Source organism: Phasianus colchicus, chromosome 1, assembly GCF_987193195.1.
Source record: "Phasianus colchicus chromosome 1, bPhaCol1.hap1.1, whole genome shotgun sequence".
Taxonomy (NCBI): Eukaryota; Metazoa; Chordata; class Aves; order Galliformes; family Phasianidae; genus Phasianus; species Phasianus colchicus.
The window spans coordinates 154280324-154301203 of NC_143436.1; the positions used below are offsets into that span (position 1 = coordinate 154280324).

General features: G+C 37.0%; 1 long non-coding RNA gene across 1 annotated transcript; it reads left to right on the plus strand.

Moving 5' to 3' along the window:
* Positions 1-5: 5 nt before the first annotated feature.
* On the plus strand, positions 6-8967 carry LOC149920163 (uncharacterized). Its single transcript, XR_016461343.1, has 3 exons — positions 6-92; positions 4323-4526; positions 7320-8967. It is a non-coding gene; the product is annotated as an uncharacterized LOC149920163 (long non-coding RNA).
* The last annotated feature ends 11913 nt before the right edge of the window (positions 8968-20880 follow it).

A 20880-nucleotide genomic window follows, 5' to 3' on the forward strand; every position in this document is an offset into this window, starting at 1 on the left:
ATACCATCAACACCCACTCTGACATTGTGGGTCAACAGAATAACATAGGAGGCACTGCCTTCAGAGCAGCTCTCCTTAAATATATAACACAGGTAATGTATTTAAAGTAACAGATTTCTAATATTTTTTATTAAAACTTAGAAAAAAAAGAGCAATAAAACCACAAAAACAGCGGGATACATGACATTGGGTCCACCCATGGGTCGGACATGCCTGATTTATAGCATGTCTATAGCTTTGGGCATGATATGTCAGCATTTCTATCAGCTTTGAAGCCAAAAAGGCAGTACTATGCTTGAGGGCCTTAAGTACTGCTGAGTTTAGATGTACACTAATAAACTCAAAAGTTGAGTAAGCATTTGATTCTGCACAGGATTACATGAGTTCAGCTAAACTGAAGGAAGAACACTTATGCTAATATACTGTCAGCAGTCCTGCCCAGATTTATTCCATTACAGGGAATTTAGTTCACCTAAGTGTTGATGCGTCTGTTATGGATGTCAGCATCTGATCTAGATACTTGGACATTTTTTATACTCAGTAGAGAAAAGCAGGCACTTTCAGTGTACAGTTCTTCTCATTTTAAGTTAAATGTCTAAAATCAGTCAGCTGAATTGCCCTTAGTAAGAGTCTGTTTTTCACTCACGACTACAAAGGCAGTCTCTGATGACTAGCTTAGCTGTAGATGTTGATAAAATAGACCTACAGTGTTTGATAAAATTAGTCTTACCTTACTGCCTGTATGTCAAGTGAGTATGAGGATATGTGCAACCACTTAATTCCTTTGTGCTTCTTGCCAAGGTTATAAGCGTTGGATTCAGCAGTATATCAGTTAATTGGCCAAAACATAATTGTAATTTATAAGGCTTAATAATAGGAGAATAAAGCCTGTATCCCATCTCCACTGGCAAAATCTAAAGGTCCCAGGTATCTAAGGGCACATTGAAGTAAATAAGTAGCCCATCCTTAAAGGGCTTGATCTTCACTGATTTTCTTTATTCACAAGTAGTGACTTAGGTGAGGATCAAGGATTGTTCTGCTAAAAGGAATATCAGCTCTTCCCAACTCTGTCAAGGACAAATGTTGTATAAAGTAGGTAGAGAAACCTAACTGTTCTGTGCACTACAGAACCACTGAAGCAGAATTGTGGAATTGCAAAACGGTTGACTTTGGAAAGGACTTCTTGAAATCTTGTAATCTAACCTTCCTGCTTATGCAGGCTCACCTAGAGAATATTGCCCAGGACAATATTCAGTTGACTTTTGAGTATCTCCACAGATGTAAACTCCACAGTCAATCTTGGCAACCCGTCATCCTCACAGTAATACAGGTTTGAACATCCCCACAGTAAAAATATGTGTTTTTCAACATTTAGGAAATCTCAGAAATCTCATCTGCTTCAGTTTGTGCCCATTGGCTCCTGTCCTGTCTGCAGACACCACTGAGAACAATCTGACAGCTTCTTTCTCATTCCCTCCCTTCAAGTATTTATACACATTGATAAGATCTCTTCTAAGCTTTCCCTTCTTCAGTCTGAACAATTCAAGCACTATCAGTGTCAAGGAGCCAACAAGGAAAGGAGTTCTCTTGGACTACATAAATACAGCTACAAAGAAGGAGAAACAGATTGGGAATGTGAAAGTCATGGGCAGCCTTGACTGCAGTGATCATGTGATGGTGGGTTCAGAATCCCAAGAAAAGGAAGCAGGACCAAAAAAAAACAGACTACCAGCCTTCATTTCAGGGTAGCAGACTTCAACCTCACCAGAAACCTGCTTGGGAGAAAGCATTCCATGGGATCCCAGAAAAGTTGGTTGGTATTAAAAACTGTCTCCAAACTTAAGGAAAGTCTATCCTGACAATCCGGAGATGAAAGGTAGTAGGAGGCCTGCATGAAGTACAAAGAGTTCCTAACTGAACTCAGACATAAAAAGAGGGTGTACAAAATGGGGGAGTTGAGTGTAAAATATATCCTTGACATGGTTATGCTTCTTAGAGAAACAGCAGAAGCAACTTCATACCAGTATTGAATTTTTTTTTTTTTTTTTGGTAGGATATTTCAGATTATTAGCTGATTAGTTCTTAATATATCTTAATAGCACCTTGTTTCTGTAGTTCATCCAATCTGTTGCTGAAGCCTTCAAAGGCTTTGAAGTCTTCCTCTAAATGTATTAACTCTAAGCAGATATAGTAGAGGTAATCCTGTTTATTTCTGGCTGGAAAGTTGATGAAAAAGCCATTTAAGAGCTTATTTTGCTCATCATGGAATAAGAGAGAGAAGATAAATGGGGAAAAGAAAACATCTAATTCTTGGCATAGGACATTAGTCTTAACTACGTCTGGAACTGTGTTCACATGCTAGCCATATTGTCTTGGAGGACGAAAACTTACAGGCATCAGTCACCATGCTGGTTCTGCAGCATGTCCACAATAGAAAAGAAAAACAGGCAGAAGAAGAGTGACCAAAGATCAGAACCACAGTGAATTCCAGCAGATAAGTGGACGAGTTAATTGGATTAAGTAAAAGTTAAGTGAGCTTATTTCATTGTCTTCTGGAATACTGTGCAGTGAGAACTTTCAGAAATACCAAATCATGTGCTGGTTATCTTCTAACTGCTTGCACTGACAAATGTAATAAGAAGCAAGATGGTGGGTGCTGAAAATGGGAGCCCATGGTGAAATCCACAGGCATTGTTAAGTCTCAGAAAGAAGAAAAGGTACCAGACATGAGGAAACCAGAGAAGAATGATTTGAAAGAACCTTTGAAAACTTAGAAACTAACAGATGTGAGAAATTGTACTGCCTAGGATGTTGGCTGACAGTTTGAAGAGTTTGACTGACTAAGAAATAGTCTTTTGCTCTCTGTACCTATGAATCTAACATTACTTTACCAGGCCTTGTTTTTCCTGATCATATCCCAGATCTACTTCAAGACAGACTCAAGGCATGCATCATAGTAAATTTCCTAGCTTATGCCAAGTTTAAATAAAAATGAATCCCAGAATTGGAGGCTGAATGGGAGCCATAGTGTTTTTTTCCACCATCTTTTTTTCCAATATATGTAATTAGAAAAGACCTGAATTGTGCAAGAATCCCAGCAAAAGTGAATCTACATGTATCAGGTATTACAAAAAGTCAGCAAGTACTGCAGGAATATGACTGGAATGCATGTGTCAGCTGGCAATAGAGAATGTTTCTTACCTCAGCACACCACTGTCTTCTTAGAAGAACGTACTGGTCTGGGCAATTTCTACTCTGAGGCAAATGTACCAGTTATCAAAGAGGCAGAATTGGGCATATTTCAGCAACATCAAAGTTATAAAGTGATTGAAAATCTGGTTCCAAATGTGTAAGGTACCAGATGTTCTGACATATGAACTCTCAGAGGCCAAAAGCATTTGTAGGAAAAATTATGATGTTTGTGTTTCAAAACAGTTTTGCCAAGCTTTTCAGGAGAATTTGTAGAAAAAAAAATAATCTGGTTTTAGCACTATCAGAACTAGAGAAAGAAAGAAAATGTTAATAATTCGCACTTCTTGAAGATCAAAGAATGCATCATCAGGATTCAGAAACCATTTAGGACACTATACGTGGGTCTCAGCTATTCAGAGGAAGGCATCTGTTGCAGGTGAGCTGAACAGCTCTGCAGGCCCTTCAGTTGTACAGCTTGGCACATACAGTGTTCCCATTAGCAGTCATAGGCTGTAGGGTCTGTGTTCAGCCGGCACCACCGGTCTTTAGACATAATATGGTTTATCAGGGCAAGTCTAGGCTGATGTGGAGTTTGGTCTTGGTTTGTTTAGCTGTCGCAACAGTAGTCTGACAGCCTTGATTTGTCCTTGCTTAGCTTTTTACAATTGAATAGTGTTGGAATTATTGTAATTTACACTTTCATATGTAATAGATATTAAAAGTGTGTAGTTTTCCTTTCTCTAAATGACTATAATTCTAGAATAAAAATGCAGCATAAAGAAGTACAGGCATGGGATGATAACTGGAGCCTTGAAAGTGCACACACAAGATGATAACAGAGGCCCCTGGGTCATAAACAACTCACAGTAGTCAGCTACTGTCCATCAAAGGAATGCAACCTTGGGAGCTGGGTAAAACAATTCAGTGGTAACAAAAAGTACATGGAACAGTTATGTGAAACATGTAAAAAGTACTATACATAGAAGATCTGGATATAATATGGACTACTGTACCAATAAATAAGGAGCAAGTGAACTGCATCAACCAGTGTATAGAGATGACAAAAGACAAACCCAAGAATGAGGAGGAAGAAACCTTCAACACCTTCAACATCTTCATCGTGTTTCCAGAAACGAGGAGGGAGAAACCCCCAGCACTGTACCTCTTCTGGTGAAGGGCATGAAGCTGGTAACTTGCCTTACTCCAGGACTGAAACCTTCAGCCTGAGGAGGTGACCTCTGTGTCACTAGAGAGTAACAACAGGAGGGTGAGCATGGCAGAAGAAAAAAGAACAATCACTAGAAAATTTGGATATTCTGGATATCCATCATGGGGTAAGCTGTAATAGTTGGGTAACTGCAACTACAGTTGTATCACTGTACTTGGACTAATAATAATTCTTTGATTAGACTGTCAAGACTTTAATTAGAATAGCAGTAAATTCACAGCTCTGCATAAAACATGTGACCCACATAAACTTCATAAGTTATAACACACCAAATTGGCATGATCAACCTAAGCTGTAATTTAAATAATAGAACAATAAATTAGAAACAAGTTTATAGAGAATGTGGGCAACCTAGATTATTAAAATTTAGTGCAATTGTTGACTGTATTGATTTGATTTCCAGAGATTGTATTGGGAATTTAGGCATTTAGCTCATATGTAGACAAGTACATTCAGTCATCATTTAAGTACCTCACTCTGTAAGTAATCTCTATGTACTTCTCTAACTATCAGATGGAAGAAGCCATAGCCATACTCTAACATAAAAGACTTGAGAGCAAAAGGAAAACTAGCGATCTGTAAGCAAGTTGTTCTACTGGCTATGATTCTTTTAGTCAGTTCTTTGACCCCTGTTTCTTACATATGCCAGGCAGCATGACAGAATTTGCTTAAAATCAGCTAGCAGGTGAAAATGCTACAGAATGTCTGTTTTGATGTTCATTTTGCATAATTGAGAAGATCCTAGCTGAGTGCTAGAAGGATTTAATTTTCTCCTACCAAGGGATTAGCAATGGATGGATGCTAAGTAAAAAGGATAGAATTGCAGAATCACAGAGGTTAGAAAGGACACACAAAGGTCAGCTATTCCAAATCTCTGCTAAGACCAGGCCCATTTAGATGAGGTTATTCAGGCTCTGCCCTATCGAATTTTGGATAACTCCAAGTACAAAAAATCTGTTTAAACTAGAGACCACATCTATACCATTCTTTCTGTTGTCTGTAAGAAGAGCTTCTTTGTGAACTTTAGACAAAGCCTGATGAGCAGCTGAAAAATTCAGTATATAATCATGCTTGCACTCTCTAACGTACCATGTGTTTTTGATCAGCGTTGGAGAGAGGATCTGCATTTTTTTTTTTAATTTCTATCCTATTCAGTGTAGCTATTTAATGCTTTTATGCAACATTACTTTTTCTTCAGCATTTTTTGGAGATAAACTGATAACTCTGAGCAAGCATCCAGTTAGGAAAAATCTCCCCTTTTATAAACTCCCAGTTTCAGGAGGATTACATGAGTATTTTTTAAGAAAAGGAGCCAATGGACACAAAAAATTGGAATCCTACCAAGAAATGAATATTTATAGCACCAGATGTTTGAATGAACTAGAAGACCCTTAGCGCCATCTGAGCCAGATGTCTACAACAAGAGAGCTAAAAGAGGAAAAGAAATACATCTTTTCAGGCTTTTTTCTGAAGCACAAAAAGAAAAGCACTGCTTAAGTAGGAGAGAGATTTTTGTAATGGGAATCTAAGAATGTATTACAGAATTAGTCTATGCTAATTTTGCAAAGGCTGTTTCTCACCACAGTAGAGAGAACTTATACAAAAGTTCAGATTTAGAAAAGAAAAAGAAAGATGAACCTTTTCTGTAATCTGTTACTCTGTTGTTCCCAAGCATTATAGCTGACTTTTGTTACTGAAAAATATAATAGTGCATGATATATCACAGAGAACAACAGCCAATCAGTCAGTATTCAGGAAATCAGTACTGATATCCTTTATGTTTTAACATAAAGATGTTGATGCTACAGTCTTTTATTCTTTTAGACTTCTTTTGTCTAACTCTAGCTGACAAATGAATATATCCAATAGAGCTTCACTATTACTGTTGCTACAACAGATGAGTAATTATTTTCAGTGCCCATGTTTGTAAACTTTGTCAGAATTGGTTTGTGTGATCATTGTGCCACAGTCATCCTATATAGCTCCTAAAACCCAAAGACTGAGATTCAATTCAAGTACCAGAAAAAAAAAAATTCATGCAAAACCAAGTGACTAGAGCAAAAATATCAGTGAGTCCAATAGCAAGTGGCACTGACTGGCTTACATCCCAATAACATGAACAGAAAAAAAAGAAACCACGAAGCAGTGACTGGGCTTCTTTCATTCATCACGGGTTCTGTACTGAGCCTGGCAATATTCTGAGCACAAGTACAACCCCAACAGACATTGCCAGCTGAAATGTATCCTAAGTGTGGGCACTTAAGCATATATACCACAGCTGGAACACTCATAAACTAGTGCTCAAACTTGATTTTTCAGAAAAATAAACCACTGTATGTTGGCTTTGGACCAAATGTCATGCAGATCCAGGACTTAAAACACCTTTCTCTAAATCTGTCATTGATTTATGCCCATGATAACCAAGAAAAGATGCAGAACCACAACTGCTTTCTGCTGTTTTCAGAAAGTGAAGCATGCAAAAGTGAGTGTGAGAGTTGCTTGTGATTTTTGAATAGTCTCTCCATGTTTCAGTATCTATTGTAGAATGTAAAATCTGCCACACCCTCCTTTCTGCTTCAAAGTGCAAACTGTAATTTAGTTTTCTTCTATAGAAGTATCTAGGCAATGATAAAGACTGTCTGGTTCCCATTCATGAGGGCAAAACAATCTGAGGCATCTGATACACAGTACCTCAGTACCAGGTATCTCATTAAATGGGTGACAATAAATGCAAAAAGACATAAATAAAAGGGTTTTTTTGGTGTTTTATGGAAGCACATAACACTAGTCTTCTAAGACCATAGGAGTATCCTTAATGTCTTACTTAAATTTTAGGCAGCTAAACATAGATGTGTGCAGTTGACAGGAATGAATGTTTAAAGTTATTTCTGAATTTCAGGTAAATGCAGAGGAAATGCTGTTAGTATGAACCTTGCAAAAGAAAATTCCTAAAGGCAGAGAAACATACTTATCCTGAAGCCTCATTTCCTTCCTTTACATTTCTATGGAACAAAAGCAAATTTCCTGTGAAAGATTTCATTCACCTAAATGAGAGCAGAACTGGGTAGTTAAAAAGGAAAGAGGATAAAAACAAGTCTATTTCGAAGCTAACTGTAATGTGTTGAAGTGTGTTTTCCCTGGCTACTGTAGAAGAGCTACTATGTTGTTTGGCATTCCCCTGAAGTGTTGTCCTTGTCTACACAGAGGCTGCATGAAAGCTCTTATGTCACCTTTTATCACAGGGAGAAACAAATGCTAAAGATGTTTTGCCAAAGTACACATTAGTATTATTTTTTTTTTTAAATACCCTAGTGTCCAAAGCTAAAGAACAAACACAATTTTATATTTTCCTGTATCCTGATACAATAACACATTGTCACTTCAGCCAGTCTGAATAATTCATTCAGTGAATCATAATCATTTCTATTTAAACAAGCCTAGAATAAGATAATAGTGCTTTTGCAACAACAGTTAGTAACACAATAGCAGAACTTCCTAAGGTAAAAATAAGCAAGGCTAAGATAAACATCTCTAACCTGTAAGGTCCAGATATTTTGCATGTCCCTAATTGTTTTGATCTGCCCAAAGGTGTGAAGCAGCTATATAAACAGGATTCATAACTCCCTCTGAAAGAAATTCTCAGGTGCCATCAAAGTGCTATATTGCTCCAAAATGTATTTTTTTTTAAATTATTTACCAGCATATTTTTCCAGCATATTTTCTATGATTTAGAATGTAGACCACAGGAGTTGAGAATAAAAAAAAAGTTGAAAGACAGTATTAATTTCTGATTTGTCTCCACTTCATGGGAAAGTATGGCTAGATTAAGGCAGTTCTTTTGTTGTCTCCCTTCACATTATAGTTGTACTAGACAACTTACCAAATCATTTGGAAGTGCTAAGTCAAAAACCAACCAACAAACCAAACAAACCAACAAACCAAACCAAACAACAACATCAACAAAAACCCACGAAAAAATACAAGAAACTCCAAATGCACTTCTTTGAGCACTTGAGACCCTAGGTGAGGGTCAGCTGAAATTCTCTTGTAGGATACTCAAGATATCCCAACAGGACTAGCAGAACCTGGGCACAACATTTTCAGGTGTCAGACAGCATCCATCCAAGAAATCTGAGGGCTCTGAAAGGACAACTGAATGGAAGTTCTCTTGTCTTGCTCCATATGAAATTTCTTCTTTTTCCAGGGATTTGTTGAATAATAAATGGATCATATAATACCCAGTCATATAATATTCCTTCCTGGAAACTGATTGGGTTCCAATCAACTGTTAATGAAAACTAAAAGCTAATCACAGTAATTACATTAGTCTTACAGCCTCTACCTATCAACCATTTTTTATTTAAGGAAAGTTTTTAGCTTGCATTACTCATATTGACTTCTTTTCTGTATTAGATATGTAGAATATATAGGTATGTTCTGCATAAGCAAAATTACAAACTCAGCTAGGACACACAATTTTTGTTTTCCAGAACACAAGTAAGGCAAAAGGTTGAAAAGCCAAAACCAAAAACATGGCACAGTGAAGAATGGGGAAAAAATAGTTCAGTTTTTCATAAGGTTTTTGAGGAATCCAAATAAAGATAGGGAGATCAAATAATAGTAAAAAAAAAAAGACACGTGGATTTTAAAATTGTGAATGTTATGGCTGACCTTGATGCAAACACGAAGGCTGTCAGTGTGGCTACAGGAATGTTATGAATAGGGTTTTGATAAAGACTGGAAAACATTAACTGAGAATTAATATGTGTCAAAGATCATGTTTTCAGAAACAATCTCTGCAAAATGTGATAAAGAGAGGACAAGGCCAGCCTTACTAAGTCACACAACATGTCCCAGACCCTCGTATCTTACTTCCCGTAACTGCCAGTAGTAGATGCACAGAGAAGAGGGTACGAATAAGACATGCATGTAGTAATACAACCCCAGCATATCTGCACAGATTCCAGGAGCCAGTGGCTTACAAACCACAAGCAAGAACTTTGTATCTAATAGGCCTTAGAATTTTCTTCAATAAATGTATTCATTGCATTTTGAACCCTAGTTAGCCTTTAATATCCCAGTGCCAAATGGCCAAGAGTTCTACTCTATGTGAAGAAGCATTTCCTTTTCTATTTTTTTAATCTGTCACCTACTAGATTCACTTGATAAACTTTTTTCTTTTTCTTTTTTTTTTTTTTTGGAAGAGACAATAAGTAGTAGCTCTCTATTTATGCTCTCCAACCTACTTGTGTAGATTGTTGTAATATCTCAACTGGGTCTTCTCTTTTTTGGACCTACTGGGTTTGGTACTGCAAGAGGCGCTGAAAAGCTGGTGACAAAAGTGTGTAGGCATGTGGTAGAGATAAAGTAGACAAAAGGAATAGGGGAAGATACTACCACTGAACTAGAGAAGTTGTTCCGATAGTGAAAATGGGAATATTTTCATTTTAAATAATATTGCTACTGAACAATTGCAGGAAGATTTGAGCAAGATTCTTAATTACTTTAAATGCAAGCTCCTTCTGGGAGTAAAGCCAGGATAAATAATTTGTTGAAGAAATTGAAGAAAAGCGTAGATTTCTTGGGAACAGAACATTAACACACATTGATAAGTCCCTTGATTAATTATTAAACACACAAGATAACAAAAAACAAGCTAGGCTAAGTAGACTGCAAGTATCTCAGTGAAACAGAAAACCAAATTATGAGAAAGCATGGCAAGATTAAATCTAAAGATTATTATGTCATCCCTACCATTTATGCCATCTTTGTTACACCATCTTAAAAACAAAGGAAATGAGAAGGGAACATCAATGTGGGATTTAGAATAAAAGTATCCCTAGTGATGAAATAGTTCCGATTTGTCAGCTGCTAAAGAAAAACATGAAAAAGGTGATGAAATATATTTATTTGATCCAATCTAAAAAATAATAACAACACACATTATAATGTTCTGTAATCTAGCCTTGAGCTTTGATGAAAATTTTGGAATCTAAAATAAAACATCTATGTGATCAAATAGATGCTTGGAACTGAAACAATACCCTATTTAGCTAGGTAGAGAAATGTTACTTTCTGTAGTAGTTCATGAATATGCTGGGGTATACTCTACCCTTTTTATAGTGATTATGGAAAAAAGTGTTTTAATTTAATATAAAATTTTCAGGACATCAAAACTACCATCTTATTAGATATGCTGATAATCTAGTTATGATAGAAGGTGTGCAATCTGTGGGAAAAATAAATTGGATAAGAGAGTTTAACAAACTGAAAAACAAACTTATAACCTGACAAATGCTATTAACAACCAGCCTGTAGGCATAAATATCTGTATGTCAAATCAATTTAATTACATACAAGCATTAATTTAGAATTAATTAGAGTAAATTACTGTAAAAAAAATACAAAAAACAACTGTAACATAATTTACAGCCTCATTGCAGAAATTGAAAGCTTTTAATTTTTCTTCAGACAATTTTAGCTCCAAAAAAATAAATTGTAAAAGATTGTTCCTTACAGAAAATATTTTTTTTTTCATTTTTTTCACATTAAATTAATGGGAACCTAATCATCATTTGGGTTCCCATCCTTTCTTCCAGAATATCTTGGAATAATAAATAGATTCAAAAGGAAAGGCACAGAGGAAAATGTCTGGGTGATACAACTTAACCAATCTCCTAGGAAGCTGTCTCATTCTTTCACTTTAATTGAACTTTTTTTTTTTAGTGTGGGCTATTAAAGAATCATCATTCTGTAGTGATTGCTGAAGAGTATCTGCTCCTTAACAGAACTAAACATATGAGATAGTTGCATCAACTAAAAAATTTAACTAGAAGAGCGTGATGCAGTGTGGTGCAATACTGATACAACAGGTTTTCTAATTCAAGTAATCTAAAGATTTATGAAGATCTAAGAACTTAGGATCAAGTTATCCCCTTGATATTCTCTCTGCTCATTAAAGCCAAAAGTAGCTGTGCATTTCAAGGTAGGAAATCTCAGCAGTAGTGAATTCTATCTTTGAGGATCAAACGTGAGAACTGCTTTCACTTATTTGAAGCCTTAAAGGTGTTAGTTCATTGACTACTTTTTGCTTCAAAGTATAGTCCTGTAGCAAAGAGAACAAGGGAATATACGCAAACCAAGTCAAGTCATTAATGCTGTTACTTCTGTCACAGCTGCTTGCTGGTTATAACCTCTCTTTTGGTGTGAAAAAAATTATGTACAAATAAAATCATAGAATCATATCATAGAATGGTCTGGGTTGAAAAGGATCACAACCCTAGGTGAAAGGATCACCTAGATTCAACTACCCCACTATATGCAGGGTTGCCAACCACTAGAGCAGGCTGCCCAGAGCCACATCCAGCCTGGCCCTGAGTGCCTCCAGGGATGGGGCATCCACAGTCTCCTTGGGCAACCTGCTCCAGTGTGTCACCACCCTCTGAGTGAAAAACTTCCTCCTAATATCTAACCTAAACCTCCCCTGTCTCAGTTTAAGACCATTCCTCCTTGTCCTATCACTATCTACTCTCCTAAACAGCTGTTCCCCTTCCTGTTTATATGCTCCCTTCAAGTACTGGAAGGCCACAATGAGGTCTCCCTGGAGCCTTCTCTTCTCCAAGCTAAAGAAACCCAGTTTCCTCAACCTTTCTTCATAGGAGAGGTGCTCCAGCCCTCTGATCATTTTAGTGGCCCTCTTCTGGACCCACTCCAAGAGCTCCACGTCCTTCTCACACTGGCAGCACCAGGCCTGGACACAGTATTCCAGGCAATGGATAAAATAGGCAATGGAAGGAGCATATTAGGGCACTTACTGAGCAGCCAGTGGAGGAGGGAAAAGCCTACACAGGGCTCAGGGTGATCCAGCTGGGAGCTGGCATGTGTCCTAGCCACCAGTTTTCCTTCAACAGTAAGGAAGAACATTTTGCCCTGTTCTTGTTCAGTTATTCAGGACAACATCTTTTTAAAAAGAAGTCTATAATTAGGCCTTGAATCTATACATTCAACTTAAGTAAACGTACTTATGGAATTGTCGAGCATCCAGAAATTTCCACATCAGCTGGCTGGACTATGTTAAGTAATCAAAAGTACCAAGGACTGTTCTCTGGCAACAAAGGCAATTGGCGTGGAACAGCTCCCCACCCCCATACTTACACCACTAGGCTCTCTGGAATAGGGTGTTCTGACCTAAAATGCCTACTGGGAATGTTCTCTCACCCATGTTATTTTCCAAACCACGTGCCTAGGAACAGTCAGACATCATAGCAAGCTCCAGGGATCGTACTTGCAGTTAAATGATATAAACCACTGAGTTACTGTGCATGAGATACTCTATAGCCTCTTAAAACTGCTAGTACAGAGATAGCTAGCTCAGGATTTCTAAAAACAAGGCCTCTTGGTTGTTTTTTCTTTGTTTGTTTGTATTTTGGTTGGTTGTTTTGGTGCTGGTTGGTTTTTTTGGGGGGTGGGGTTGGGGGAAGTGGAGGGAAGTGAGGATTTACTCTTTTGCAAAAAGCACTTTGTTTCTTTATTGATATCAGGGAGAAATGACCTTCCAATTGCCTTCACATCTTTCTCACTAAGCTAGGAAGTTCTTTCCAGCTTTTCACCACCTTCCTGTCTTAGATAAGTGGTTACACATTAACTTCAGAAAGTTAGAATTGGACTAGAGCAACATTTAAGAAATTCAATCCTATTCCTTGCCTGTTTTGGACAGACATACTACGACACACTCTCTTGCAGTAAAGAATAACTTATTCTGAGTAGTCCACTGTTACCATTGGAATATTTCGTGGAGATAACAATGGTGAAAAAACACCGGCATAGATAGTTTCTGGTAGTCATTCCCACATCATTTTCCATGATTCTATGATTTTTTTCTGGTCTGTGTCACATGGCAGTTGAAACTTTGAACATTTCACAATGTAGCAAATCAATAAAGAAAATGAAAAATAAATCACATTACTGGTCTATAGGTTAAAAATTAAATATGCCTGTGGTAAAACTGGAAAGAAAAAAAAAAAAGAAATATTCAACCAAGTATTCACATCCCTTCATGAGCATTTAAGCTTTTTAGAAAACATGTGCATCGCATAGCTGTTTTGTTTGAAAGACAAAATGTTTTGAACTTCTGAAAGTACTGCTACACAGTTAGCTTTGTGAACTGCTGTTTTGCTTGTAAGAGGAGATGTATCATTATTTCCCCTACAATCTACAGGCAAAGACTAGCATGACTGGGTGGCATGAGACATACTGATGATCAGGATCATATGAAAGGAAAGATAGGGGCAGGAAAAATTCTAGATTTAATGGGCATTAAAGAGGTGGATCAGTCTAATCAAATGGTTCAAGAAAACAATATTCTTCCAGACCTCAGATTTTTTTGAAATTCCTTCTTTCTAATACCTCAAAAGTCTGAGAATGAGAGACGCAGTCTACTGTATTTCATTCTTACATGGTACAGTATTTTGAAGAAAGTTGCTATTAGTACATGCCTAGTTCTCTTCTAGCTGACAATTGTAATTCAAAAGTTGCCTCAAACTGAGTTCAGTCATTTTAATTTAAAATGTAATTTTGAAAGTTTTCTTATCTTCCATTTGAATGAAGACCACAAAATTCATAAAAGGAGCTTCTATTTTTCCTGTTTTTGTTTTTTTTTTTTTTGTCAAAAAATGTGTATCTTTCGAGCTGCTTCTTCTGTTATCAGTTTAAGGACGGTGTTATCTACACAGGAGATCTTGAAACTATATATCTGAGTTCTAAAATATTGCAAATGAGAACAGCCAAATGGTGATAAAAACTAGGATGAAAGCATTAGTTTCTTCCATAAGTAAAAAAACTCTAAACACTGAGTTTAGCAAGCCTTAGGATCCTTCTGTCAATGGGGAAAAAAATTAAATCTTATGAGTACTTCGAGGAGAAGCTTTTAAGCATTTGGTACAATTATTAGTGTGGCTGCCTGTTATGCTTAAATCTCCAGCTGAGTTGCTCCAATACTTTAGATATATCAGCTATGTAAACACAGAAAAAGGATCTGGGAAATATATAATGTATTTTTCTCTACCATTTAGCTGGGGTTTGAGTCTTATCTTTTTTCCTCTGAGATGACAGAGTTAAATCCATCTTTTTAATATACCCATGAACTAAGCACAACTGATACAGAGATTATTTTTCCCAAAACAAATAAATGTTTATACTCAAAACTTCCCTACAGACATGGTCAATTAGACCAATGAAAATATTTCATGCATGTCAGAACTACCACAATTTTTACTCTTGCTTATCAAGAAGTCTTCGTATTTAGACTGTACAAAAGACTACACAGTAATTTTGAGATTCCATACTCCATTTGAAACTTTAAAATATTTAAAATGCATGTGTGACATTAGTAATACAATTACCAAATGAGTAACATCTGGCAAAGTTGAAAGACATAATAGAAAGGTTACATGTTCATAAATACTGACAATTCATTTTTAAAAAAGAGATTAATATGTTATTAGAGCACAACAATGGAAATAGTAAGTAACAAGCACAGTCATAATGGAAGTATTATTTTTCTAAAAAATAAGCAAGAACCTAGTAGCAACAGCAGCAGTAATAGTAGTAGTACAAGTAACCATATAAAAATCTGGATAGGAGGTCTACCTTAATTTCTAGTAAAAATTTCTGAAAATAAGTAACGAAATCCATTTTCTTAGCATCCTTTATCTCTCAAATCATAGAATCATAGAATGGCCTGGGTTGAAAAGGACCACAATGATCATCTAGTTTCAACCCACCCACTATGTGCAGGGTCACCAACCACCAGGCCAGGCTGCCCCAGAGCCACATCCAGCCTGGCCTTGAATGCCTCCAGGGATGGGGCATCCACAACCTCCTTGGGCAACCTGTTCAAGTGCATCACTACTATGATAGTTTTCTGATCAGTCACTTTCTATGTTATCATAGCATATATTTGGCAGAGAATGGATAATCAACTGGATGGGAATAACTGATACCATATTTGAGCAATATCTGCTCTAATAACTGAGGACAGGAATATCAGTTCTACCAATCTTTCTTTTCATCAAAAATACAAGGCTTGGATGAGAGCATATTTTAATACTACTTACTTTCATTTTTGTCTTTCAAGTAGGTGATTATTCCACATAGAGTCACAAAAGTACTAACTGGTATAATACAGTAGAAAGAGAAGCTGAAGAGTTCCATTTTAAGAGACAGCTCACGTTAAACACTGCATTGAGTTAAGTAAAAACTACAAATAAGTATAACAAAAGGCTGAGCATGTTGTATTTGCTGTAAATCTTGACAGTTTTTTTTCTGTGAATGGCTACCTGAAATGCATTCAGTTATGTAACCTATTATAGCTGTAAGAAAAACTTATAGGAGGAAGTCTTTGAATCCTAAATGAATAACTAAAACAATGCCAGCATGAAAAAAGTAAAAGTAAACATAGGCTATTGAGGTCTGTCCTAGGCCATTCACGGACAATTCAATATCTGAAAATAATATTCTGGATATTCTGGATAGAAAAAGAGACATAATAGTAATTTTGCTGAGTGATAAATACAGTTCCTACAAAGTAAATGTGACAACCTGCAGTTTTCTTTAGCCAAATACCTGGAGTGTGGCATACATTCCAATGCAACAATGAAAGCATTAATAGTGCTAAGTAATGATAGTAATAAAAAAGATAATTTTGAGAAGTATTTGCTTTTTCTCAAATCTATGGTGTAATATGTAAAAATATATTCTGATAAATAATAATCCATAGATATTGAGTAAAGCAAGCAGGATGGAAATTTGTAAAATATAGTTTCAATACTCTTAAAATATTCATCAAGACTTATTCTGCACAGATTTTTCCAAGTGTTGTTTTTACATGGCAATACTATTTATGCCAGATCTATTTAGGTGTCTGAAACTAAAGCACATATCTAAATGTTTTCAAGACTGAAGACCATATTAAGACAATATGACCTTTGAAGGAATACGTGTGCACAAAGTTATAAAATGGAAAACAGCATTATTTATAATGGATAGGTAAGATGTTATTTTACCTACTCAGTAGTTAAAGATTTGTACACATGTAGATGTACACATGTATAGTTGAGGTGCTGAACATAACCAGTGGTACTCAGTCCTCATTTCTGTGCTCAGAAATCTTAACTTTGCACCATTCTGTGAATTCAAAATGCAAAAAATCTTCAAAAAAACCCCAAAACTATGCATTCTCAAGGCTCAAGCATACATGTGTCTGGGAGTGCTAATGCTTGAAGACAAGGTACACCATGCAGTAGAAAGAATTGCGTCAGGAACACCTACATTGTTGAATGCACACTCTTGCTTTCAATTAGTATGAAGAAAGATGCTTACTGTTTGAATTGCAAAGGAGAACGGTATCAGCAAGCTAAGTGATAGAAAACAAACAGCATAAACTAAACTGCCTTAGTACAAGGAATATATTTAAAAAAAAAAAAAAGTCATAAATCATAGAATATAAATTTGGCAGGAAAAATCATGGCAATAACTAAGCTAAAGACAATTTTGAAAAGGCTACAAATTAAAGTGCTATAGATACACCTTGGGATTTATTTGTAATAAAAATAGCCAAGAACAGCAAGGTTAACTTTGGGTTCCTTTTTTCCTGCATAGGAGCTCTGTAAATTGAAATGGATTGAAAACTACCAAACTTTTTCCGCTATATAATCTGAATGTAGTAATCAAGGGAAAAATCAACAGTATTATACCTATTATCATTTATTGATGTACTTAATTTTACTGTTTATTTCCAACTTGTTATTAGTAACATAAATAAACATTATGATGTTTTTATGGCTATAGATACAGCTATAAAATGTTTTTGTACATATATAAACTGATTATGTCAGAGTAATACTGGCAAAAGATGCAAGATAATGTGATAGCATAAATGGGAACTCTGTAGTCTATTTACAAATTATGTGAAGGTTATGTGAAGAAATCAAGTCCCAGCAGAAGTCTGAACAAGTTTTCTTTCCTAATTTTTCTGATGCTGAGACAAGTTAGTCATAGACTTATTAGCAGCTAGACTCTCCATTTTCTGAGGAAAAGGGAAAATTGGACTCAGTGTTTGCTCAGAAAGAAGCCATGGTTCCATCATGGTGCACAGTGCACGGTACACAGCCCAGCAAGGCATAGGAGGCCAGAGAAAGAATCACAGAATTGTAGGGGTTGGAAGGGACATCTGGAAATCATCTAGTCCAGCTGTCTGCTAAAGCTTGTTCCTTATGTTAGAACAACCTCTGACCAGATCCTCCTTGACCAAGGGGAGGCCTTCCTTTCCCCAGACTCTCTCTCTTACTTCCAGGATCTGGGATTCCCAAGAGGAAGTCTTAGCAGTAAAGACTGAAGTAAGGAAGGCAATAACCTGACCTTCTTAGTGTTCTGAGTGAACCAGGCAAGAAATCAGAATGAACTGAGAGATGCAGAAATCCATACTATGGATATGTATTAGTTTTGTATTAGTTTTGTGCTATGGCACTACACAGAAATATCTTCTTTCATATCTAGTCAAGGCCTTCAGAGAGCAGGGAACAGACACTCAGGGTAGGATCCACCAAATCAGAGACAAAGAGTGGTTGAGGCTGACAGGGACCTCTGCATTCATCTGGCCCAACCCCTTTTCAAGTAGGGACAACTAGAGCAGGTTGCCCAGGATCATATGATTCTATCATTCTATGATTCTATATGCAGGCAGCTTCTGAAGATCTCAAAGGAGGAGACGCCAGAAACTTCTGGACAGCCTGTGCCAGTGTCCCAACACTTACACAGTAAAGTGCTTCCTCATATTTTGATGAAAATCTGACCTAATTTTAGATACTTCATATATTGATAATTAGATATGAGCTGTCTGTACTATCTTCATAGCAAAGAAACAGGCAATTGTACAACAACATTCCTCTTATAATTAGGTCAAATTAATCACATTCTAGAAATGTTGTTAATCATAAAGGGAGCCCAACATGACTAAGATCATAATATATAGGTCACAAACACACAGGACATTTCAGGCTAGGAGGAACCTCAGTAAATCTCCATTCCAATATCTTGCTCACTGAGGTCAGAACTGGTTCATCAGGGCTTTGTCCAGCCAGGTCATGAATCATAGCATCATTTGAGTTGGAAGGGACCCTTAAAAGTCATCTAGTCCAACTCCTTTGATGAAGACCATCAAGAATGGAAAGAATGCAACCTCTCTTGGCAACCTGTTCTACTGGCTGAGAGTTCTCATGGGGAAAAATTCTTCCTTATATTCAGTCTCATCTGATCTGTTCCAGTTTGTGCCACTGTCTCAGCAACCTCCATGCACTGCTTTAAAGGGCCTGGCTGTGTCTCCCTCTTCATCTCCCCATAGGCACTGGGGTCTGCTGTTAGTGCCCTGGAAGATGTCTGTTCTCAAGGCTGAAGAAGCCTTTCTCCCTCAGCCTTTCAAAATTTGGAAAGTGCTTCAGCCTTAGACATCTTGGTGGCCTTTCATTGGTTTCATCCCAGATTAACAATGTCTTTCCTGTACTGGGGAGCCCAAATTTGCACGCAGTGTTTAGATGTGATCTAACAAGTGCTAAGTAAAGCTAGGGATAATCACTTTCCTTGACCAACTGAGCTCCTGTTAACACTGCTCTAGATTTGCTGGCTTCCCTGCTACAACACAGAGCCTTCTCCCTGGAACTGCTGCTTCCCAGTCTATCACAGCCAGGGAGTCTTCCTTCTTAGAGGAGCTTGCATTTGTTCTTGCTGAGTTTAATGAAGTTCCTGTAAGCACATTTTCTCAACCTGTCTAGGTATCTGTTGGGTGGAGCACTGCCTTCCAACTCATCTGCTGGTCACCTCCAGTTTGGTAAAGTTGTAAAGCGGGACAGGTCCCAGCACAGATCCTGACAGTTGCCAGCTTCCACAGAGGACTACACTCTCAAACTAGTCATCCAACCAGTTCTTCACTCCTCTGGCTGCTCATCTATCCAGATCATGATTTCCTAACATGGATACAAGAATATTATGGGAGAAAGCATCAATCAACCATCATGGCACAGTGGTAGGAGGTGGGGTGTAGCCAGGACTAGTGCCTGAATTAGGCAAGGGATTATTCCATACCATGTGACATAAAGTGGGAAGACATAAAGTTTATGGGTAGTTGTCTGGGAGTGGGGTATGGGAGAGAAAAGGAAAAGGGGAAGGCGTAGGGGAAGGAGAAGATGCTCCTTGGAGGTAGGCCTGGGCATTGGTTGGCAAGAAGTGAGATGTTGCATTGCTGGCTGGGTGTTCTTTGGTAGGCAGTAGTATTGTTAGCTGGGTGTTGGTCAGCAGGTGGCAAGTCATTGAACAGTGGATATATATATATAGTTATAATTGCATTTTTGTTTCCTTTTTTGTCTTAGTAAATAGTTTTTATCTCAACCTACAAGTTCCATTTTGTTTCCAATTCAGTCCCTCATCTCATGTGGGGGCAAGTAAGCAAACAGCTGTGTGGTACTGAGTTCCTGCTGGGTTATACCACAACAGCTAGCTAAATCTAGGATGAAGGATGCATTAAATACATGTCCACTTCATTTTTCTATTACATTATGACCAGGAAAGTCTTGAAGCTCTTACAGATCTTCAGAACATTGACGACATTTGAATAAACTGATTTATGACTTCATCCAAATCTCTATTTTTACTGTCTTTTTTTTAAAAAAAACTTTCTCTGTTTGCATTTCACAGCCTTAACAACCTGAACTGTCACATATAATGAATTTGTTTTAAGCCCATAGCCATTTGGGATCTCTAGACATCTTAAAATTATAACAGCAATCAGTTATATATAATGTGCATGCATTTAATAAACTACTATCATTTATGGCACTTTTTCTACTTTATGTTATAGTTTTATAGTATCCTTAAAAATTTATAAAACATGATGTCTAATTTATAGCACATGTGCATACCAACTTCCACAGGCTAATTGGAGATTCAGGATTAGTCTATTATAACTTTCATAGGTTATAAACCATTCCAAAATTAGCTTAGTTTTTAGCATCTGCAGACAGTACGAATACACAGAACACACAGATTTCATAAATATTTTGCATCACAGATAATATGCCCGCAACACTTTTCAGTTTTTAGCATATAACATTAAGATGAAAGTATGTATAATTTTTACCATTTGGAGGGCTCTGCTACACACAGTTATTAAACAAATCAGCTAGTTAATTTGCATTCAATAGGAAGTCCTCTGTGTATACTTAAAATAAAATGAGATCACAAAGCAATGAAGCTACTGATGTTAAAGCTGTCTTCAACTGACAGTATTCCTCTTGCATGCTGTAGTGATAGCTTTAGCTTTGCCCACAGTCAAATCACTCAAAAAATTATCATTACACTTCCTCATAGAAATCTGTGGAAAAAGACTGAGTAGAAATAGACTAGATGCTCCG